Source organism: Ochotona curzoniae, unplaced genomic scaffold (assembly GCF_017591425.1).
Source record: "Ochotona curzoniae isolate NIBS_2020 unplaced genomic scaffold, NIBS_Ocur_1.0 scaffold_4506, whole genome shotgun sequence".
NCBI classification, from domain to species: Eukaryota; Metazoa; Chordata; class Mammalia; order Lagomorpha; family Ochotonidae; genus Ochotona; species Ochotona curzoniae.
The window spans coordinates 46731396-46756835 of NW_024467119.1; positions in this window are offsets into that span (position 1 = coordinate 46731396).

Below are 25440 nucleotides of genomic sequence, written 5' to 3' on the forward strand. Positions count from 1 at the left end.
ATTTTCATTTATGCATTGTGCCTATCTTAAAGAGAGATCCTGTGTGCTGACTCCCTCCCCAACATCCTGTGAGGTACCTGGAACTCAGAGGCTCAAATAGAGGTGGCACAAACCCAGTTAAGAAAGCATCTCCAACAAAGATACGCTCAGGACCGGATGACTGAACTGTTGAATCCTACTACAACTTTGAAGAAGAAATAATTCGGATTCACTCAAAATGGAGGCAACCATCTTAGCCTCTTTCTGTGAGACCAGCATCACAGTAATTCCCAAATAAACAAACAAGAAACAAAAAACAAAGAGAAATTAAAGACAGTACCTCTGATAAACTTAGATGCAAAATTATTCAGTAAAACACGAGCTGACTAAACTCAGTAGCGTAAAAGAGATCATTCCCCTAGACTAGGTAGGATTTATTCCAAGGATAGAAAGTTGGTTTGGCATGCAAATCAATACGGATGTTATGTCACGTTAACAAAATAAGAAATAATGACATTATTATCTTAATAGATACAGAAAAACATTTGTAAAATGCAACATTCTTTCTTAATAAAGGCATGAATTGGGTATAGAAGGATTGTACCTCAACACACAATCAAGACAATAGACAATCAAGACAAGCTCAGAGCTAGCATCATGTTGAGTGATGGTAAAAAGCTAGAAGTATTTACACTAAGACAAGATACCGATTAGGATGCCCATTCTCATATTGTTATTCACTATAGATCTGGAAACTTCATCCAGAGCCAGTAGGAAACAAAAAGAAAACAAAGGGATACAAGCTAGAAAGGAGGAAGTTACATTATTCTTATCTATAAGTGATATAACCTTATATATACATCTATAGAATCCTTCATGCATTTGCATATGTACATATATGCATATTATAGAGGAACTGAAAGATTCCACTGAGAGACTATTGAAACTAATTAAAAAGTTCAACACAGTTGCAGGACATAGTCAACACACAGAAAGAAATAAGGTTCATATATAGTAACAGTGATTTTTGCCTGAGAAACAATTTTTGAATTACTGTAAATCTAATTTACAGTAGCTACAGAATTTTAAATGTGTTTAAATGAATTCAACAAAGGATATGAAATATATATATATACAATGCAAATTATAATAGCAAGAAAATTAATTAGGCTGTAAAATTTGACAAACAATATTCCAAGTTTCTGAATTGTAAAAATTAACACAATCAAATGTTCATATTATCCAAACAATTTTACAGATTAAAGGCGATCCATCTCCCTAAAAAAATCAAGGATGTTCTTCTCAGACCAACTGAAAACAATCTCAACATTCATTTGGAAACATGATATCACAGATAGCTAAAGTAATTTTAATAAAACAAAGCAAAAGACATCACAATCTCAAGTATCAAGACATACACAAGGCTGCTATAAACCAAATATCCTGGTAAAAATAGGCACATGGATCAAAAAAAGCAGAATAGAAACCCCAGAAATCAATCCACACCCATACCACCAGCTAATTTTACTTACAAATGAGATAAAATTACTCTCCAGAAGAAAAACATTCTCTCCAAAAAATGGTGTTTGGAAAATCGGTTCCCCACAGTCACAAGCATCAACCAAGACCCATACTTTACATATTGTACAGTTATTCAAATAGAATGGTTCAAAGATCTAAACATAGGATCTAAATCCATGAAATTAGTGAAGGAAAACATGCAGGTAATGCTGAAAAACATTGATATAGAGAAAGATTTCTAGATAGGATCCCAGAACAGGCAATAAAACCAAAATCAGACAAATGGGTTTATATCAAGCTGAGAAACACCTGAGTAACAACAACAAAAATAGCCAAAATTAAGACACACTGACAACATGGAATGACATATTTGCAAATATTGAAATAAATGCAAATATCAAAATATATGCGTCAGATAAAGGAGTGCATGAAGTGTGAGAAACAACTTAAACAAAACAATCTGGCTACAAAATGGAGAAAGGGGCTACTTTGCAGTTTAAAACTACTGCCTGCCAAGCCAGCATACCATACATGCTCTGGTTTGTGTCCCAATGGTTCCACTTCTGATTCAACACATTGCTAATGCTAATGGCCTGATAAAATCTATGAAATACTGTACAATTGCCCTATAATGACTTGGGATACCGGGATGAAGCTCCTAGGTCTTGGTTCTGGCAGTACCAAATCCTGTTCTGTGTGGCCATCTGGAAAGTGAAATAGCAGAATCTATATTTTAATCTCTTCTTGTCTTCATAAACCTCACTTTCAAAAATAAATGAATATCAGTCCAGCTCAGTAGCCTAGTGAAGTTTATGCCTTGCCTGCATCAGAATCACATATGTTCACTGGTTCTGTCCCAGCTGCCTGATTTCCCACCCAGCTCCCTGCTTGTGGCCTTGGAAGACAGTCTAGGACAGCCCAAACCCCTGGACCCTGTAAACACGTGGGAGACCTGGAAGAAGTTCCTGGCTCCTGGCTTTGGATCAGCTCAGCTCAGGATGTTGTGGCCACTTGTGGAATGGTTCAACAGACGGATCTTCCTCTCTGTTTCTCCTGTTCTCTGTATATGTGATTTTCTAAATAATAAAAATAATAAAATAAATGAATAAACAAACAAACCTTAAGAAATAAATCAAGTGTGGACATGAGTAGACATGTCTTCAGGGATTAAACACTAATGATCATCCCCCAATCAGAATGACTATTATCTAAAACCAAAGAATAATTATTGCTGGAGATGTTTGTACCAAAACAGTACTCTATTACAACACTGTTGGCAGAGATGTAAACTAGTACATCCATTATGGAAGACCACATTGAGACTTCTCAGAAAAATGTAAATGAATCTATGATATGTCCTAGCCACCGCACTCCAGAGCATATCCAAAGTAAATGAAATCAGTTTATGAATGAGTTACCTATATCCTGTTTACAGCATCTCAATTCACAAAAGCTAAAATATGGAATGAACCCAGGCGCACATCAACTGATGAATGCACGAAGAAAATTTGAGATATATACATGTTGGAATGCTACTCAGACACAGAAAGAATGAAATCCTGTTCTTTGTAAAAATAATGGATGTGACTATAGACACACTTATGAAATTAGCTGGATCCCATAACGTAAATATGACATGTTTTTTTTTCTGATTACTGATAGCTAATACATAGATTCTAAAAATGTTTTCCAGTGATTTTGAAATTTAATATTTGATTATTGTTTATAGCACTTGTCTACCTTCCCTTGAACAATGGTCGTTCTATATATTTAATTGTTTAACTCTTTTATAATGGGGAATTAAGACAGTGACTATAAAGTAAATCACAAGTGTTATTACAAAAGTTAGAAAGAAACAAAATAAGTGAGGAGGCAGGAAGAAGGAACATACCATTCTCGTAGAATTGTATAGATGAATTATACTAAATCTGTTTGCTTTATATAAAAAATAAGTAGAGAAATAAATAAAATTTTAAAAGTTACAAAAAGCAAGAAAAAAAACCCACAAAAAATGTAATGATGTATTTACAGTACACTAAATAGCAGCTTCAAGCTATTAACGTTTCATATCTGAGACATCATAATGTATCCCTTAGAGATTATAACAATTTTCCTATTCTGTCTTTCAGTGTAGTTTCTTAGATTGTTTCTTTACAGGAACTATCAGCAATATTTTAAAATGTGCTAACAGCAAGCCAAACACATTCGGTGTTATTAGAATGTTTTACTCAAATTGAAGCTGTAGTTTTCCTGAGGATTTTCATGTTTTCAAAACATTTCAATATTTTAGATGGAGAATCTTGTTTTTACACCAGCTGATATCATTCTGCTTTCCAGTGAGAATTTCTGCTTAACCTTCTATGGTAAATGACAAACAGAATGTCATTGGCTTTTCCAACATGTAGGTCATGCGTGTTTTTAGAAGCCATTTCAACAAAACATCACATGCTAGCTTATGATCTATTTTCAGGGCTGCTACCAGCTTTTGCTTCAGCTATTTGGTATTTTAATGCCTAAGTTTAAGAGTGTCTATGAGACATTACATAGAGCAAACTGTTATTCTTATATAAAATGGGTTCAGTTTTTGTTGGAAAATATCCTTTTAATGAAAGAATAAAATCATAGTGTAGATTTACATGGTAATGCGGTTATCAGGCTACTGTGTGTCTGAGTATGTGTATTCAGGAACATGTGAGTACATTACACAATCTGGTACATCTATCAGTATAATACAACAGTACTTAAGAGAGAATTAAAGTAAGTTTCTTTTGGGTAAGTTTCTTTTGGTGCAAAAGATTTAAATTGGTATGTATCAGTATTAAGGGTTCTTCCAAAAGGTAGTAAAAATGTCTAATATAAATGTATGAGCTTATTCTCAAGCATTTCTCTCTGTGTGTTATAATGTCCTATTAACACAGTCTGTAACAGAAGTGTGTGTGCGTGAGAAAGAGAGAGAGAGAGAGAGAGAGAGAGAGAGAGAGGGAATTTTAGGTTTGTTTTATCTTATATTGGAAAGACAGATACACAGAGAAAGAAGGAGATACGGAGAGAAAGATGTTTTGTCCACTGATGTTCTGTTCACTTCCCAAATGGCCATAACAGGTGAAGCTGAGTCTTTTCAAAGCCAAAAGCCAGGAACTTGTTGTGGGTTTCCCATGTGGGTACAGTATTCCAAGGCCTTGGGCCATCTTTGACTGTTTTTCCAGGGCACAAGCAGGAACCTGGTTGGGAAGTAGAACAGCTGGGACATGAACCCATATCCATATGTGATCCTGCTGGATGCAAGGTGAGGATTTAGCCACTGGGCTATTGTGATTGGCTCCAGCAGTCTTTGAAGCGACTAAAATTCTGACCTAATGAAAATCCATTTTTCAATGTTAGTCATGCTTGACTTAGTTGAGTTCTTATAAATTATTTATGATCACTTAAACTAGTTTTAAGATGCTGCTAGTACACATTGAAATTCCATGTAGCTAAGGGAAATACTTTTATTATACTTAGTGATGGCATAAGTGCAATGTATTCATCTCATGTGATAAACATTATTTTTGCAATTCTCAATATTTGTCCTAGTATGAAACATATCGCATAAATAATTTAGACAGTTCTCTGAAAACGTAGGGCATTCAGGTAAACAGAAAACGTGGACTTTAAGATTATGAAAATAAAAAAAAAAATAAAAGCAGTCACCTGTGAAAAATTGGTTCTGTTTCTTCTTAAGCTGCGTAAAATTTCTTATAGAGTATCTTAAAATTACGTCTGTGTATATCAATATTGTTGCAAATACAACTATGTGAAACTTTGTTTATACCTTTGTCAAATGATTGGGGAAGAATATTATAAACTATACTTTTTGTGATCTTTGTTTACTTTATAATTTACTGTTTATGGATGAAATGGTTGTTTTTTCATCCAAATGCTGCTTACAACCATTATGTGTATTTCTAATGAATTAAGGTCTTTTTATTCTTTTTAGTTTTTATTCCATGAGGTTTTAAGCATGTAACTGTGATGAAAGTCTAGAGCATGCTGTCTCGAAAGTTCAAATGTAAATAAAAGGAAAGGGGAGAAAAAGAGGGAATACAGAACGGAAGGGGAAAAGAGGGAAGGATTTCATTGTGTTCTTACAATTGTTATTTAATGTTAACAAATTAATTAAATTATATATGCACACACATACATATATATATAAAGGGATTATCCCATTTGCTGATGGTTCACTCTGCAGATGGCTGCAATAAGTGGGGCTAAGACATGCCAAAAGCCAGGAGTGTCCTTCAAGTCTCTCCCATGGAGGCAGACACTCAGGCCAGTTTCTGCTGGTTTTTTTTTCCAAGCCCTTAGCAGGGAGCTGGATGAGAAATGGTACATCCAGGTCTCAAAATGGCACTCATGTGCGATGCCATTATTACATATAGCATCTCTACCTACTATGCCACAATGTCAACATATAATATACAGCCTTTTAATTTACTATTAATATTTGTTTTCTTTTTATTGCAGCAGCAGATTTACAGAGAGAGAGAGACAGACAGAAAGATCTTTTATCCCTTGGTTCTCTCTCCAAGTGACCACAACCACCAGAGATAAGCTGATCAGAAGCCAGGAGCCCGCCGCTTCTTCTGGGTCTCTCACACAAATACAGAACCACAAGATTTTTGTTCTAACTTCTGATGCTTTCCTGGGCCACACACGGGGAGCTGGGTGCAAAGTTGAGCAGCGTAGACACAAACAGGGACCAATATTGGATTCTGTCATACGAAAGGCAATCATTTAACAACTGAGCCATCTTGCCAAACCCAATATATAGTCTTAATTTCAACAGTATCTTAGTGCTCAAAGTCAGATTATAAGACTGGAACCTTAGTTGTGTCTTAGATAAGTAAAACTAAAATATAAGTCCGTGTATATTTTAAAATTATATGTGTACAAAAAAGGATTTCATGTATAGTTAAGTGTGTGTACATATATATCATTTATATAAACATACATAATGCATATATACATGTAATATAATTAATATATCCTTCTCTGTTTTCTGTTACCGATTCTACCTCTCACCTAACAACACATTTGTCTATAAATAGATTGTAATCAAACTTTGAATACTCTTACAGAAAGAATGCCAAAATAGCATTAGGAATGAATGTAATACACTTTCAATTATTTGCTGAAAATTAGGACTAGTGCTGGTATTGCTAAACACTCCAGTGGAGCACAACGGAATGGCCATCTAAAGAACTTTAAAGAAATCGAGATTCCTCATAAATTATATATCATATTATATGTGATTTATATGTATTTATTCTATATATATTAAGATTTATTTATTTTTATTACAAAGTCAAATACTTATAGAAAGGAGAAAAGACAGAGAGAAATATCTTCTATCCGATGATTCACTCCCTAAGTGACCACAACAGCTGGCGCTGCACCAATCCGGAGCCAGGAATCAGGAGCTCTTCCGGGTCTCCCATGCATTTGGGCCATTCTCCACTGTTTTCCCAGGCCACAAGCAGGGAGTTGGATGGGAAACGGGGCTGCCAGAATTAGAACCAACACCCATATGGGATACTGGCGCATTTAAGGCGAGGACTTTGGCCGCTAGGCCCTATTCAATATATTTTTATCAATATATTTATTCAATATATTATACTTTGCATGGGCATGCTAGATGATTGTGGATGATAGTATGTTATATTCAAATGCAATTGTTTTTTGACTTGAAAATCTGACCTATATTTTCTTTTTTTCTAAAGATTTATTTAATATTCTTGGAAAGTCAGATTTACAGAGAAGAGGAGAGAGACAGAGAGAAAGATTTTCCATCCACTGGTTCACTTGTCAAGTGGCCACAACAACTGGAGCTAAGTTGATCTGAAGCCAGGAATCAGGAGTCTCTCTTCTGGGTCTCACACACGGGTGCAGGATCCCAAGGATTTGGGTCATCTTTGACTACTTTCCAAGACCACAAGCAGGGAGCTGGAATATAAATGGAATAGCTATATTCATAAGGGATATGAACCAACACTCATGTGGGATCCCAGTGCATGCAAGGCAAAGACATTAGCCACTAGGCTACTGCTCCAGGCCCTGACCTATATTTTCTATTTCCAAATATGCCAGACTATTTTGCCTAAATGCAACAGAATATCAGTACTGTTAAGTATAATTACAATGATTCCGTTTCATCCTAATGATCTTAGATATTTATCCCTAGAAACATTTATGTAAATAGGATAACCCCATCTGCACAATGCTTCAGAGAGTTAGTAAAGGGCAGCTGACTATTACAATTTCATGAAAAAAAATCTTCATGGTTTAAAACTTTACTGAGCTTGAAAATAGAGTTATTATGTAATCACCTATGTGTGGCTGGTAAGTACTGAGATAAATACTCATTTTTAGGATTAGAGTTATTTCACATTTTCTGATTTATTGATGAACAGATACATGATTGAGGCAGGTGCATAAAGAAACCTGTTCAAACAGTAAAATCCTCACAAACTAAAGCATACTTCCATATTTTGTTCTGTGAAAAATTGTTGACCTAAACTATCTTATCTGTAGATAACTACATCTTTGTTCCAATTCAACCATGAAAATATTTTAATAAAATAAAGTTTTATTTCTTAGAAAAAGTCTTCTTAGTCCACAAATAGAGGAAAAAGACTAACATGGCTGCACAACTTCAAGAAAGAACATTTTTAGCTTTCTGCATATGATGCATTAAATTCTTTCATACAATCATATTTCCTAAATTATAGTAAAACAAATAAGTATTATTTAAAGGCTAATTTAAAAACAGCAGAAAAGATGGAAACAGAACTGCTGACAAAGAGCTGTCTATTCATCAGCATAACAATAAAAATTCCATCTTATATTCTAAAATGAATTTTAACTTACAGAAATGATTGCACTTGAAATTATTTGTATATTTGAATGCAACTGCAAAACCATGAAAAATGATGCTTTCACGTGCTGTAGAACTAAATTAGGAAGTAATGCATTGCTAGAGAAACCATTTGAGCATACTAGTTCATAACTATTCATGGTACCAGTAACAGATGTCTTTGCTTACTCTGTGAGCTGCCTTATAATGTAATTCTGTCCCATCATCATTTATTTCTAAGTTGAAATAAGCAAATTCTGCTAGAATATGAAAAAAATCATATTTGAATAAGAGAGCTTGTATATTAGTATTTAGTTAGCTATGAACTAATTTTCCTCCTGGAAAACCATGGTTATGCCACATTTTTCTTAGAGTTACCAAAAGCATTATGTCAGGGTTGATGTTGTGTGACAGTGGGAAATGCCCTATGTTTCTGCTCCACCTCCTTCTTAAGGTGACTGGCAAGCAGCAGGACACGGCCTGAGTGCTTGGGGGCCCTGCTGCCCATGCAGAGACCTGGGTGGGGATGCTGAATTCATTCTGCAAGCACTTGTTGGTGTAACCAATGAGGAGTGAGCTGGTGAACTGATCTCTCTGTCATCCTAACTTTCAAAACAAACAATCAAATGACTAAATATTGTTAAAGTCTGTTAAAAACGTCACGTAGATCATACGACACCTATTGAGATGATCTATTTTTACTTGTGAACATGAAGAAACAACCAGGGTTGATACTGTGGATTAACAGGCTAATATCCCAACTTTAAGCACCGGATACCATCCAGGCGCTGATTCGTGTCCTGACTGTTCCACTTCCAAGGCAATCCTCTGCTGATAACATGAGAAAGCAGCAAAGAATCACCCAGGTCTCTCCTCCTCTCTGTATATCTGACTTTACAATAAAAATAAAAAAATCTTTAAAAAGGAAATATTATATCAAATAAGAACTTTCAGTGCTTATCACAAACCTATTGAAATCCTTATGAATTTTATATTCTTGTTTTGATTCTTAACAAATTTGCTATTACATTGGAAAGTTTATGCAGAAAAAAAGCAAAACCATGTGTAGAGGCTTTTATAAATTGGGCATATAACAAAATAAAGGTTGCAAATTTAAACTCATGGAAAATATTTAAAATTTTCATTTCTTTGTTACAGAATGAAAGAAACAGAAAATAATTGATTCACAGAGCTACAACAAAGCAATAAACAAAACAAAACAAGCTAAAAGTGAGCAAGCCATCAAGGAAGTAGATGTTTCATAATTTAGTTTCCAGGTTTACATATAAAGAATCTGGAATGAGAACAACTCTTCTTTTCTGTGGATGTGAGATGGAACTAGGCTCAGAAAATGTAGCTCTAAATACAGTGTTGATATTGTATTTTATGTTGCAGTCCTAAAAAAATTTAAACTAATGATAATTGTGAAAGAAAGAACAGGCACTTATAAAAATGTGCTATATATTTGTGTATGAATTGAGATGCACATGTTTGCTTGGTTCAAACAACACTGTATACATAAATGAAAATATTACATACTTTTGCACAAATATCACATAAACTATTATTTTCTTTCATATATTTGCTAAGTGGAGACACAGAGTCTCATGAAGAAAACTCCCATCTCTGACTTCCCCAAGTGACTTGCACTGCCAATGGCTGGACCAAGTGAGTTCAGGAGTCAGGAGATCCACACAGGTCTCCATGTGGGACCAGCTAGGTGAGCTGCCCAGTGTGCACTGTAGCAGGAAATTGGAGTGAGAATTAGTGCAAGGACTCAAAGCCAGGGACCCTGGCTTGTGATAGGGCATCCAAAAAGCTTCTTAATAGAGAAAGCATGTATCATTTAGAAATGAATAACTAAAATTTTAAAAATTGAGTACCTTCAGTTGAATATGTAATATGTCAAAATATCAAAATATATAATACTGAATTTATGTACATTTTAGTATTTGCTACAGATGCACTGAGTTCACCAAATCCCAAAAAGATAAAATTTCAAGTAACACATACCATTTACTTTGCATTCAGTATTAAAATACTATGAACAGGGCCCGGCGCGGTGGCGCAAGTGGCTAAGTCCTCGCCTAGCACGCCCGGGATCCCATATGGGCGCCGGTTCTAATCCCGGCAGCCCCGCTTCCCTTCCAGCTCCCTGCCTGTGGCCTGGGAAAGCAGTCGAGGACGGCCCAAAGCTTTGGGACCCTGCACCCGCGCGGGAGACCCGGAAGAGGCTCCTGGCTTCGGATCGGCATAGTATTGGCCCGATGCGCTCACTTGGGGAGTGAATCATCGGACGGAAGATTTTCCTCTCTGTCTCTCCTCTCTGTATATCCGCCTTTCCAATGAAAAAATAATAAAAATAAATCTTTAAAAAAAAAATAAAATACTATGAACAATAGATATGAAATTGTCCCTTGTTAATTGTTACAAACTTTTTATTACACAGAGAACTTCAGATATTTAAAATGATTAATTATATTATGTGGATAAGTAAAAACACTTTACTAGCACAATTAATTTTATCTACTTTAAATGCATAAATTTATATATGCTTCACAATATAGCGAATGAATGCACTTGCCTAGTGCATAAATTCAGTTACTGACTAATTCATTTGTTCAATAAATATTCATGGGTTTGCAGTGCTATTCAATTCACTTAGAGTCTATCAGTGAAAATCCTTAAAACTTCTCTCCATGCTCAATGTTCTGGGAAAGCAGAGAATGAAAAAAAAATAAAGAAGTACAATAAATAATGCAGCATATTGTAAATAAAAAATAACATTTTATAACAGTAGAAAATTGCAAATGTCATGGAAAATTAGGTAAATATAAACTGTCAACTGAGTCCATCTGGGGTGGTAAAAAGCAATTTCAGATGAGAGAACACGTTGCTTCTTGGCCTTTTGGCTAAAATCAAATGTAGATGAGATAGCAAAAATTAGCTGAGAATGTGGTGTCTCATTAAATGTGACACAGCTGAAGAAAGGAAAGAAAAGAGCATGTCAGGGAAGAGTGGTTGTGATATCGGTGAGATAATTGCTATAAAGTTCTTAAGAAAGAACAACTGATGTGTCTCATAATTTGGGGTTCTGTGATGCAACTGCAGAAAAAGGGGAGCAGGAAGTCAGAACGTATTAGAGGGAGATAGCTTTTTGCCAAAAAATCTCTTTTGGCTTTCATTCTGACTGAAGTAGAAAACCCTTGGGTAATTTAGGGCAGTGAAATAGAATGATTTGTAATTTAGAAGGGTAATTCTGGGTGTGATATAAACTAACACAGAACTAAGAAAGTGGGTAAAAGCTACAGCGTTGATCCTAAAAATTTCTTAACAGTCAAAATGTTTTAGCTGTAAATCATCATAATTATTTACAGATGTGAGTTGATAAAATAGGCACACACAAAGAGGATTTCATAGCAAGCATCTAAAAGTCATTATTAAGTATGCAGAACAGCACAGCTGAAATATGGAAGACAAGATGATGTACCTAAAAAGTTCAATTGCAGATATGTTGATTTTGAGATTTGAATTATAATTGCATGTACCAAACTGGGATGTTCTTATTACATACATTATTTTTAAGATTTAGTTTTTAAAAATTTTTTTTCCTTTAAAGTCAGTTTTTGAGAGAGCATGAGTGACAGAGAAAAACATCTTCCCTCCATTGATTAACTCCCCATGCGGCTATAACAGCTGGAGCTATGCTGATCTGAAGCCAGGAGCCCAGAGCCTCTTCGGGTCTCCCACGTGGGTGCAGGGTCCCAAGGCTTTGGACCATCCTCAACTGGCTTCCCAGGCCACAAGCAGGGAGCTGGATGGGAAGCAGTGCCACCAGATATGAACAGATGCCCATAAGGGATGCTGGTGTGTGCAAGGCGAGACGTTTTTAGCCACTAGGTTACCATGCTGGATCCATTGTATAGAATTTTAATGGTCAGAAATTTAGCTGAGGACTTGGGAATACAAATGTGGGATAAAGCAATATGTAGATGCTATTTAAATACATATTAGAAGAAAAAGATTCTTTAAAAACCAAAAATTCAGAAATAATCCAATCATAATTTGTTAGAAGGGAAAAAAACCTGGAAAGATAATTCAGGAGAATTGAATATACAGGAAGAAGAGTGAAGGAGATATATCATAGTGGCACAGCTGCTGTGCCAATACTGGTAAAACATGTAGTTAAAATTGTGGTAGATCCTGAATGCCTAGAAAAATTTGAAGACACCAACTATGGTGACACTTCAAAGACACTTTACAAAGAAGTGAATATATATAATGCAATATGGGTAAATAAAAGTAATGATTCTTTTAAATATCAGAGATTAAGTTGTCAGCTCAGCATAATGGCTCGGTGGATGTCCCCAAGCCTCGGGACCCTACACTGCATGGCCGACTTGGAATAAACTACTAGCTCTTGGCTTCTTTAGCTGTTGGGGCCACTTGGGGCGTGAACCAGCCAGATGGAAATGTTTTCCCTTTTTTTCTCTCTGTAAATCTGACTTTCAAGAAAAAAAAGAGTAACTTTAAAAAATTTATTAAGAAATTAAGTTGTAACATAACTTAATTTCTGAGGGACTATACTACAGTAACGTATGAGTAAATGGTAGATGGGTAAAATGGGCCAAGAATGTGGGAGAGGGATGAAAACCTATGCCTATAAAACTATGTCATAAAAAATATAAATATATAAATAAGAAAATAGAACATTTAAACTGAGTAAAGGTTTTGTTAAAATGGGGGGAAGTCATATGTTTATATGATAGAAATGATTAATAAAAAGGAAAAATAATAGCATAGAAAAGTGTAGAGATTGTGATCTTCATGAGCTTAACAAATGAATATAGTTCATGCCCTGTGTGGTAGCCTAGCAGCTAAAGTCTTCACCTTGAACATGCCAGGATCCCATGTGGATGCCGGTTCTAATCCCGGCGGCCCCACTTTCCTTTTAGCCCCTTGCTTGTGGTCTGGGAAAGCAGTGGAGGATGGGCCAAAGCCTTGGGACCCTGCACCCACGTGGGAGATCCAGAAGATGCTACTGGCTCCTGACTTCAGATTGGCTCAGCTCCAGCTGTTGCAGCCGCATGGGGAATGTGTCATTGGATGGAAGATCGTTCTGTCTCTCCTCCTCTATATATATCTGATTTTTTTAGGAATTAAAAATTCTGCTTAAAACTATTGCAGAAGAGGCTGAATAATAAATGGTAAGTCTTTCATCTACTCACTCCTTCTTTGGATAATATTGATGATATGCAAACTATCTGCAAAAACTAAAATGACGTTTGAACATTATCTGCAATATCCTTAATAGCTGAGGACAAAAAACATGATTGACTAAGTACTTTGTACTATCCTGAAGCACAAGATCATTTTGCTTTCTTTACTAGACCTTATATTTCTCCTGCTGTAAATTTTTGCCATGTACATTCCACAGAGTACACAATATGCTGCAGTAATTAGCTACAGAAGCAATTAGATATTCATTCAGTGTATGTGTGTGTTGAGGAAAGCACACGGCTCTCACAGAAGTTACTGAGTCTGGAATCTCCAGGAAATTATGTTACAGACATCTCATTTTACTATATAATATGTCCATGTAAAACAGATGCTTCTAGGGGACCAGTGTGATAACATAGTGGCTAAAGTCCTCACTTTGCACATGCCAGGATCCCATAGGGATGTCAGTTCTAATCCCTGGTGCCCCGCTTCACATTCAGTTCCCGGCTTGTGGCCTGGGAGAGCAGTTGCGGATGGCCCAAAGTCTTGGGAAATTGCACCCACATGGGAGATATGGAAGAAGCTCTGGGTTCTGGGCTCTTGGCTTGAGACTGGCTCAGCTCCAGCTGTTGAGGCCACCTGGCAAGTGAACCATCATATTCAAAATCTTCCTAGCTGTCTCTCCTCCTCTTTGTATATCTGTCTTTCCAATAAAAATAGAATAAATCTTAAACACACACACACATTCCTAAAGCATCTATTAAATTATAAGCAATAGGAAAATGGATAGATTATGTAAAGGAAGTAGATGTATGTTAAAATATGAACTAGTTCTGTACAATAAAAAAACCACTTATCATATATAGAATTATTATCTTCAGTAGAAAGGGGGGATTTTGAATATGGACATGTGAGTGTTCCTGTTGCCTTCTTTCTTTTTCTTTTCATAATAAAATTAGTACCTGAAATTGAACGTTCTTTCATACAGAGTCACATTTCTGGTCTGACACCTTTCAGGCTTCTGCTGCTGTGTTGCTCTCCCCTCCAGTGCCTGGAGATGCATGCACATTTACTGTATTTCAGGACTTGCAAGCCAGTATTTCTAATTTACATTTTCTCAGGATAGACAATTCCGCTTATGTAGTTCACAGATTTACAGCCTTTCTTGGTAGATGGAATTCTTTCTGAGGATTTCAAGCATTTTAGGGCTTTTTGCTATTGTTTGCGGTGACCTGGTTTTTTAGATGTTTTGTGTGTATAGGTGTGTGTGTGTGTGTGTGTGTGTGTGTGTGTGTGTGTGTGTGTGCATGCACAATAAAGAGTTGAACTAGCTTCAAATTAACCGGAAATGCTTGAGTTTATTTTCTGCCTGAATCAATATGCACCTGTATGTTGCCGTGATCCAGAGGAGAGAAGGAGGGTGTAAGTGTCTTCTTGGAACTGTGCCTAAGGGCTGTATAAAATCTGACCTCTTTGTGTTAATAAAAATGTTTTCCCCAAAATAAAAGCAAGTAAATTCTTAAAAAAAAAATAAGTATTGGGTTAAAAGATGCCAGAATGAACTTGTAATATAAATGTAATCATCCATCTGGTGGTTTTATGAATTAAAGAATTAGCATAACCTTTTTAATTTTTCTTTCATAAAAATTTATTCTCTAATAGTGATGAAATTGCATGTCACAAATATTGTGCTCAATAAATATGATGCATTTTGTTCATGATAATAAATAGTCTGGATAACATTACATGTTAGGACTACAAAATACATATCACAATTGATCAGCTTAGTAAATGTTTATTGAATGTCAGCCTTTCCAACTGCTATGCAAATCACCAGGCTTCTGGGTTACTCAATTATCAGTTGGGTCCCTGAATACATGCTTTGTTCTGTGAGGTTCCAGACTTGTGAATTAGCAATTGGTTGGCAGAAATTTTAGAAATTAAATAGATAGCTCTCTTTGTGAGAGTTAAATGCTGGACCTTTCAAGATGGAAAATTCTGCTACTAACTGGGATTTTGTTTTGTGTAATGGAATAAAAATGGCTTCTCAGTTAATTAGAACTTATCTTTGTTGCTCACCTTGAATATTAATAAGTAGTAAAAGTTAGGTTGAATTTTGCAAGTGCGATTCCACACTCCTGGCATCTCCACCTCTGGTTCTGGGGCCATTCAATCACTATGCTCATTGTGACAGCTGCGGGGTTTGTCAGTGGAGAGTGTTAAGAAAGTCTATACAAGCAAATTTCTACTAGAAGAAAATGACTTTGAAAGGCAAAACGAATAAACAAGGGGATACAGCACGAGCTTCAGATGGTTGTACACTTGTGCCAACCACGCCAATGGAAGCAGGAATAACTAGATGTCAGTCATTCTTTATTGACGTGCAGTCATCTTTTCTCAAGTGCAACTTCAGAAGATTGTGACCAAGCTAAAGAGGAATCGTTATACCTCATTAAAAAGTGTTCCAAGTTATGTCATATTTAGTTCCCAGAATGTGGAAGTTGTACTTTTTTGGGAAAGAATGAGATAAATTAAAACTACTTGAAATAGTCATGTACCTTATCGAATCAAATCAGATACACTCTCATCAGAGAGAGGCAGTGAGAATTTTTACACCAAGAAAAATGAAAGGAGGAAAAAAAAACAAAGTGAAGAGTGAAATGCAATTTGAGCTGAGATTGGAGGGTTGCAACCGTGAGTGTTAAGGACAGTCAGTATTCAGTAGAAGCCGAAAGAAGGAAGGGGTTGGTTCTTCCCCAGAGACTCCCAAGTGAGAAGTTTTGGTGAGTCAATGGTTTTAGATGTCTGGAATCTAATCGTGAATAGAAAGAATTTCCATTCTTTTCATTCACCAATTTTTGACAGGTGCTACAGCAGTTCTAAGGTAATAATACCATTCTCAAGGCGAAGGTGTGCAGCAGAGAGGCTCGGCATCCCATTTGTGCGGCAATGGCGCTGCTCTAGTGTCACCTAAGCAATCACTGCTGAGGGAAGTGTGGCTTGGGCGTGTGTCGCCGTGATGGCAGGTGTGTTCCATCACGCTACTGTTGTCTGATGTAGCAAATGAGAAGGGCCATGAAAGGAAGGTGGACGTTCTATTGATCTCACAGGTTGGTATGTACAGATACTTCACTCAAAATTGGAAAAATATGACTCATTTTCAGATAGAATTCACATTTTTGAAAGATGTCAGAGCAAGCTGTGCAAGCTCCAATTAATCTGAAAAAAAAAATTCAGAATGAGTTACACCATCTTTGAAGAAAAATGATTCTATAATGAGTAAGTATATTAAATATTTATTATATGTAGGTTATATTCACATGTATATGGAACACTGGTAATTCAAATCTTAATTGTATAGCATCAATGGAATAAAATGTTTAGAATAATGATATTTTGGAGAGCAAGATTTATGAAATTCTTATGCATTTTTCCTGATTATCTTTGGGATTAGAAAATGTAAAGTTAAAGCTATTTGCTGAACTGTCATACTATTCTTCATTAGAAAGTTCTTGAGACATGGTTCATTATTCGTTTCTTGGATGTTTCATGGGTCTCAAGTATTTTTTTAACGTTAATAATTCTCCTTTCTCAGGGACTATGTTATAGCCATATCAATTTAAAGTGATAATGTCAGTTGTTGTTTTCTCAAGAGATAATTTCCACCTTTTTCTTCACAAAAGTATAAATTAAAATGTAAAATTAATTATTTAATAGGGAGAAATCTGTAATGCATTGCAGTTATGAGAAATAATAACAATATGAAAGTACGAACTTCATTACTACAGAGGGAAAGCATCTCCACATAGAGCTTGTACTTTGAAATCCCTTTGGAATTGTAATTTGTACAAGGCTGATTATAAAGTTAATCCTGCCAAATTGTTGGCCACAGTCATGCATTATAATTATATTGCCACAGCAGAGCTAGTGCATAACTAGGAAGAATGCTATATAAATGTCTGCTTCATGGTTTTTGGTTGTGACACATGATTCTCCTATGGCTTCTCTTTATTTATGCTTTAATGCTGATACTGTATTTCTTATCTAAAATAAAACTATTTTTAAAAATATAAGCTATATTCATATATCTAGTAGAACTTAATTGCTAAAAGCATTATTTTATATTTTTCGCAAGCAATTATAATTTAGTGTCAAAGACCTGTCATGAACAGCAGGTGAGCAGATGACAGTATGACATTGACAAGCTTGTCAATCTACAAAATTGGGAGAGATATTTATAAATTCTGCTGCACACTATCTTGTAATGCATAAAATTATTGCTCACCATAAACTATATATTACAATATGCACATATTCACAAATGCTGTTTTAATTGCAATACTGAATCAATATATTCCTGTTATTTGAGTATGCATGTGCCTTACATAGTTTCTGTGATAGGTTGGTGAAGCCATTTTATGAACTAAACTGAGTTGCACCAATGAGACCATGAATTTATCTCTCGGGATCCTTGTAATAAATAAGCTCTAAAATGTTATTTTGAGAGCCAGAAAAGCAAAAGATTTTCCATTGTCTGTATTATTATTTTTTTTACTTTTTTTTTAAAAACAGAGGAGAGACAGAGAGGAAGATCTTCTGTCAGATATTCACTCGCCAAGTGGTCTCAATGGCCAAAGTTGAGCCAAGCCAATGGCAGGAGCCCAGAGCCTCCTCTGGTTCATTCACACAGGCACAGGGTCCCAAGGCTTTGGGCCATCCTCAACTGCTTTCCCATGCCACAGGCAAGGAGCTGGACTGGAAGCAGGGCTGTCGGGATTAGAACCGGTGGCCATATGGGATCCTAGCACTTGTAAGGTGAGGACACTAGCAGGTAGGCTACCGCACCAGGTCCTATTGTTTGTATTATTCAATTTACATTTATTTTGCAGGTTACTTTGAAATGAATTATAATTATGTAAGTGCTTAATGTAACATAATTAAATAGATTATTTTTATTAAATGAATACATCCAATTCATGTGGATCCAAGGTCTACTAGATAACCTGTCAAAAAGCATTATGTTTTTTTCTTTTGTTTCTCAAGATTGATTTATTTTTTATTGGAAAAGTAGATGTGCAGAGAGGAGAGACAGAGAAAGATTTTGCTTCCACTGATGGTTCACTCCCCAAATCGCCATGAAACCATGAGCCAGGAGCCAGAACCTTCTTCCAGGTTTCCCAAGGGGTTACACAGTCCAAAGGCTTTGGGCCATCCTTCACTGCTTTCTTAGGCATTAAGCAAGGAGCTGGATGGAAAGTGGAGCAGTCAGAACATAAACTGGCATGTATATGGGATTGAGGTGCATGCAAAGCAAGGACTTTAGCCACCAGGTTACTATGAGAGGCCCAAAGAGTTACTTTCTAACAGCATTATCTTGAGGATTTGATTTTAGCATTAACAGCTTGAGGGGATGGAGGCTTTAGCATATTCCTCCACTGGATAGGTCTTGGAAAGGTATGAAGTCCTTAAACGGCACTTTGGTAAATATTTTCCCTCTATTTGTCCCTTGTCTTTTCAACCTTTTTAAAAAAGAATATTTATTTATTTGTTTATTTTATCCCTTCAGGTGACCCTCAGTTGATTCTCACATAAAGTCATAGTTAATAATCCACACTGGCAGTCAAATCAGTATAAATCAATTCCAAAACAGTCTTCTAAACAATGATCTATTCCCCTAGGATGGTGGTCATGTAATATACACAAGTTAACATACCAGATGTGTAGATAATGTTTATGATTTGTTGATCGTCAACATTCCTAATTGCTTGTACTTGCCAATAGTTCATTCTAAGGTCAATATTATGTATATTCCCTTAGTTTATTTAAGTGTTTATTTGACTATTTTACTCTTACCAGCTAGCAAGTTCATTAAAAAGAAAACAATAATTTCCCATTAAATGGTGAAAATTATATAATATATATTCCCACGGTCCTCACTACACTACTAAATCGGATGCCCTTATAAATTTTCCTGACTTGTGGGCGCTCATCCAGGCCGCTGCCTTGCTGCCTGCAGGCAGTGCCTGAAGCCTAACCTTCATGGCCTGAGGCACTGCTTTCAGGCCTACACATAGAGTGTGACCTCCAACATGGCTAGAAGGTCAAGGGAAGTATACCTGAACATGACCTCTGACATCACCGGAAGATCTTTGGAGATAGACGTGTCATACAGCCAATTGCAGTGTCTTTGGTGGGCGTGGGGTTGGCCGGAAGGCTCCCTTCTGCCCTCCCCTTCCTTACCCTTTAACACCTGTAACCTGTGCTTCCTCACCAGCCTGTCTCCGGGGGTTCTTGCGGCTTAAGGTCACCGCGTGCCTCACCCTCGGTGCAGGTCTAATCCCTGAGAACTGGTGCCTGAACATGGACCCCGGATGACACAAGACCTCAGGACTTCGAAACAGGGACCTCAAGACCGGGGAACTTCAGCACTTCAAAACCTCAGGTAAAATTGGGTGAGGCTCCAGCCTCGGGCTGAGATTTTGCGCCCTACTACTCAGTGGGCTTCTGAGTTTTTCGCCTTAACCTGTAGGCTCTGAGTTTGCGCCTTAACTAGTACTTCTGAGATTTTTTCGTGGCAGTTTGTGGATTCAGTCTTCGCCCAGAGGCGGGCAACACCAGTTTGTGGCCTTGATATTTTTACCCTCTGGTTTGGTTACTGTGTTAGAGGATGTTTAGTTGTGGAGCTCCTAGCGCGGGTGCTGTTTGCTTGTAATTGGCCTTGAGGAATTCCGGAGTCTTAGAAGCAGAAGTGCAGAGTCAAGCTGCCCATTTTGAATTTGAATGGGAGGAAGGTGAGACCCCTCCCATTGGAAGCTTGGCTGAATGCTTTGCTCTCAGAGCAGTTCTCAGGATGCTGATTTTGTTAGCCCGGCCTTATTGCTGACAGCTGGCTGCTTTTGATTCATCCAGACTTACATTACCTGACCCTAAGTTTTTTGTTACCTGGCGCCCACCATTTAAATACCTTTATAGGATGATAATGAAGAAAAAAATAAAGGACGGAAGAACGATTTTACAGAACTTGTTCCCTGGGCTTGCAAATTCAATCTTGGAAGGTCTTTTGTTGTGATCAATGTTTAGCAAACTGACTGACTTCATTTGCGTACCTATGGTAACTTTTGGGAACTTTGGAATTCAGATATTTGTCTCTTGTAACTCTTAAGGTTTTGTTTGTGACATTTTCAAAAATGTTAAATTTATGGCATAAATAACTTGGCATGCAATTAAACTCGAATGCGCTGTTGAACTATTTTAAGGTATAAGTTAAAATAGTGTGCTATTCATTGTCTACAAAGCATTTTTATATGTTAAAGTAATTTTTGTGTTTTAGGTTGGTTTTCAAATTTCTCACTGCTTCAGTTGGCAAAGGTTTTGTATTTGTTTTAAAGGTATTTGAGTGATGATTTCATGTCAGTGACTGAGTCTAATCTATAATGTGCTATGCTAACTTCAGCAACAAAAAATCTTGTTGCAGATGTTTTTAGCCATCTTTAAAAAAGCATCCAAAAATTCAAAAGTTTCAAAATCTAGGGCTCTCCTTGGTATTCTTACAAGGTCTCAAGAATGCCAAAGGATTTATCTTCCGTTTTGTGGAGACAATAGATCAGGTTGATTGGATTATATTAAGATTATTGCCAAATGGAGTAAAATTCTGTCATGTCAAAATGTTGTACACATCCATAGAGTTGTGAAGGTTAAATTTTAGTTTGTGTGTTGTTAAAGATTTAGCAATACAGTTGTATTTGGTGGTTCCCTACATATTCTTGGGATGGTTATGTTACTGGGAAGACTGAAATTCAGATATCTAACTTGATGGAGGGATTTCATAGTGCTAATTTTTTTTCTCTTAGGGTCTTGGTTCAAGACTATTGATTTGATGGCTTTTCATGTATTGGTTTCTGGTTAACAGTACTATTACTAAGCTTGGTTGAGAATAATTTTTTAAGTCTCCAAAAGTTTATGTGTGTGTATATGAGTGTGTGTGTTGTCTTAATCCACAGCTGCAAACACAGTGCACATAATTTGCGTATCACTAGCAAGAGCAGGCTGCCTTGGGACTGTGGCAGTACCTGGATTCTGCAGCCACTCTCAGAGCTTTCCTATAGGATTGTGAAAGTATCTAAATGGTTTTCAGCCGCTGCTAAAAGCTCATTTACTTTGTCCAGCAATAAGATTACTAGTTAACACATATTTATTTGATCTATATAGTTTAAATTACTAATAGGCTGTTTTCAAAATTTGTTACATCATTGATACATTTATATTTAAATTTAAACTTAATTCGCACATTATAGCAGGTCAAAGCCTGGAACTCCAGGTAATCCCCCATGCAAGTGGCAGCGAAGCAGGTATATGAGATGACATCTGTTGTAGCCAAATTGCCAGGGTACTAAATTGGAACTTGAGTAGCTGGCCCTCAGTTTAGTATTTTTGATAAAGGAAACTAGTGTCCCAAGCACTTACTTGACTCATTATACCACAGTGCTTTCTCCTGCGATGTGATTTATTCTTTCAGACTAATTTCTATTTATTTGGAGGGCTGAGTGTCAGGAAAACAGAGAGAAAGATCTTCCATCTGCCAATTCGTTTTCTGAGTATACTCAATAATTGGTTTGGGCTTGATAAAAGGAGCCTGGAACCCAAGTCAAATCTCCCAAAAAAGTAGAAGAGGGTCCAAGTACATGTACCTTCTTTAGCTGCTTCCCCAGTGTCAGTGCAGTGTCAGGGACTTGAAGTAGCACTCTGATTTGGGAGGCCAATACTGAAGGTGGATAATTAATTTGCTGTATTAAGTTTCTGTCCCTAACATGAATGATTAGTCACATCACTATGCTGATAAAATAAACACAGGATGGATTTTACCTGATGTAATTCTAATTCCATATATACTTGGACATGAAAAATAATATATCTCAGGAAACAGACCAGTGTTTGACTTAGCAATTAAAGGAAGGTGGGAGATAGATTGTTAGGGTCCAAAATTGTCCCACGTTGGATAGCAAAGAACCAGACGTGGATGCAATCAGCAAGCAGAGTTTATTGAACTGGCTAGCCATGGTCGAGCTCACCCGGACACGCAGGACCAGTGGATGAAGCAAGACCCCGAGCTAGGGACAACCCAGATTCTTATAGGCCAGTTTGGCCATTACAGTAAAGCCCGCCCCCACGAAAAACACTCCAATCATTTTAAAGAAAATACAAAATACTCCAATCAAATACAGGCAAGACTAAAGGCCTGCGAAATGCCTCAAATCCCTATTCATCGTTACGAGGCAAAAACACTCTAAGCTAAGGGGTTACAGATGCAAACCAATCGGTAACATCTGTGAAACACAGGACATGGGGTTATTTGCTCTTACTCTTATCAGGACCTGCAAAGACTCACTGACCCTTGCAGCCTGAGCCTGGGTGTGGGGGACTAGTTATTTGTAAAAACTTATCCTTTTCACTTTAAATTCAAGCTGCTTCTGGCTTATTCAAACTTTGGTTACCTCTAACACAGATAAGAAATGTAGGATGAAATGTAAAAGAGGAATACATATTCATTGTATTCATTATGGTGATGGCTTTAGGATGTTTATGTTGAAATCTGTCAACATGTGCATATTAAATATATGCAAATTGTACTACTATATAAATGAAAAGTATAACGAATTAAAATTCTAAGTTTAGTATGTTCAAAACAAAGTCTTAAAGAAAATATTAGAACAGTTAGTTGTCCTGATGGTATTAGTATTATATTTATTATTGAAAAGTACTAAGAAAGCCTTAGTTAAGCAGGAGGAAATAAAACATGGGAGACAAAGAATATGAGCAGTATTATAAAGAAGTAAATGTATTGATGTGAGTTTGAAATGAATGTATGTTTCAATTATGTAAATATAGTCTTGATTTTTATTCTGACTTCAATATTCTTTAAAAAAAGGTTATGGAAGAAAATTAAGATGATTCATTTTAATTTAATAACTTTGTCTAATGAAAATATGTTCAATCATGATTAATGGTTTTATTTTTGTCTCTTTCATTGAACTTTTTCCTGCTGTTATCAATTCATTTTTAGTCTACAATTAAAATCTTTTAAAATGATGATGGCATAGCAATTTAATAAAGCTGTACTGACTAGAAATCGTTAGATTTCATTTTATAAATGTAAAATACAAAACCATTTCTCTCTGAATATAATCTAATGAACATAAAGATAGGAAAATGCTTTTATAAAATCCAAATGCCTGATTTTATTAAGTATAGAACATTACATTCTTTTAAATATGATCATTAAGATATAGTAAGTTTCCTTCAATGCATATTACTAATTTTAATATTTGCAAAATGTATTCTTACTTGAATTACAAAAGTCTGCAATGTAAGATAAAAATTAGGCTTTTATCATCATGGAACGCAAATGTGAGGATTAAAAGAAAAAACTAAATTGTCTACAAATGTGCCTTGCAAGCAACGTTAACAAAGTTATTCATAGAGAAGGAGATTGTCACAGGTCTGAAAGTGGAAACTACAGAGAAATCACATAGAGTGGAGGACCAATAATTGAAGTAAATAAAATTCATTTTTCTCAAACCTGATGGATCTCAGAACAATAAACAATTGTGTATTATATGTGTTAGACCAGACTCACATATCCCCATAAATGGCAATTATGATTTAATTTGACTGTAATGTCTCTGCTTAACACTGATGGGATCTGAACAGTCTTCTGACATTGACTGACAATGTTGCATGACGAGAATATTAGTTCTATACCAGGATGCATCTTTAGTTACATTTTCCAAAATGTGACATTGACTAAGATGTCCTACATCAGGATAATTGACATGAACATTACAGAAGAGAAAGTGAATTATGGAGCCATTGTGGACATGGAGGAAACCTGTATCTCTATCGCTAAATGAAAGAAAAAGCAACCAGCAAAATTTATGTAACATATGATTCAAATTACTTTTATTCTAGAATAGAGAAATCAATGGTAGTAGGAAAAAGATGAGTGAGTCCTAAAACTTAATGGGAAAGGTGTGAGGAAATCTGTGCTTCCCTTCCTCTGTTGAGGAGGCTGGCTGTGTGTAGGCAGCTGTAGAAGGCATCTTTGAACTAATTTACTGTCTACTCAATTCTGCTGTCAAACTAAACTATCAGATATTTTATATTCAAACTCTACATTGACTTTTCTCCAACAATATTAACTGAAATACCTAAAGAAATCTGGTTTCAACATGGAGTAACATGGCTCATTACTAATGGCAATTCTTTTCACTTGTGTAACTTCTGATTTGCTTGCTTGGCTTTGAAACTGTGTGAGACTGTGTGAGGTCCCAGGGCCGAATCACCTAGGTGACCTTCTGCACGGATAGTTCTTCAGTTCCCAGGAATCAGGGTTTGATTCTGGCTCCAAGGCCTAAATCTGGTTCTCTGAACTACTGGACCGGGAAAAGAGCCAGTCACGGAGAGTCCAGCCACAACAAGCCATTGTAAACCGGTCCTGTATAAAAACCCTGTAAATGTACTGCTCTGGTACAGGGCCACACTCTGGTGGGAGGTTTGGGTTCTAGTTTGTCAGTCAGTTGCCTTACCTCTTACTGTCATAAAACTTTGTTGTCACTGTCACTGGTTTATACAACATTCTGTTTTAGTGGTCAAGTGGAATGCAAAATGCTAAAAGTGAGTTTTATTATAGAGTATCATATAGATAGGATTCATTTGGGAACAGTTAAGTTTTAGTCCATAACTACCGAATATGTTGGCTATATTACTACTTGATTTGCATAGAATCTTAGCATGTAACAGAATAGAGTCAGAATTGGACATGCCTATGTGTT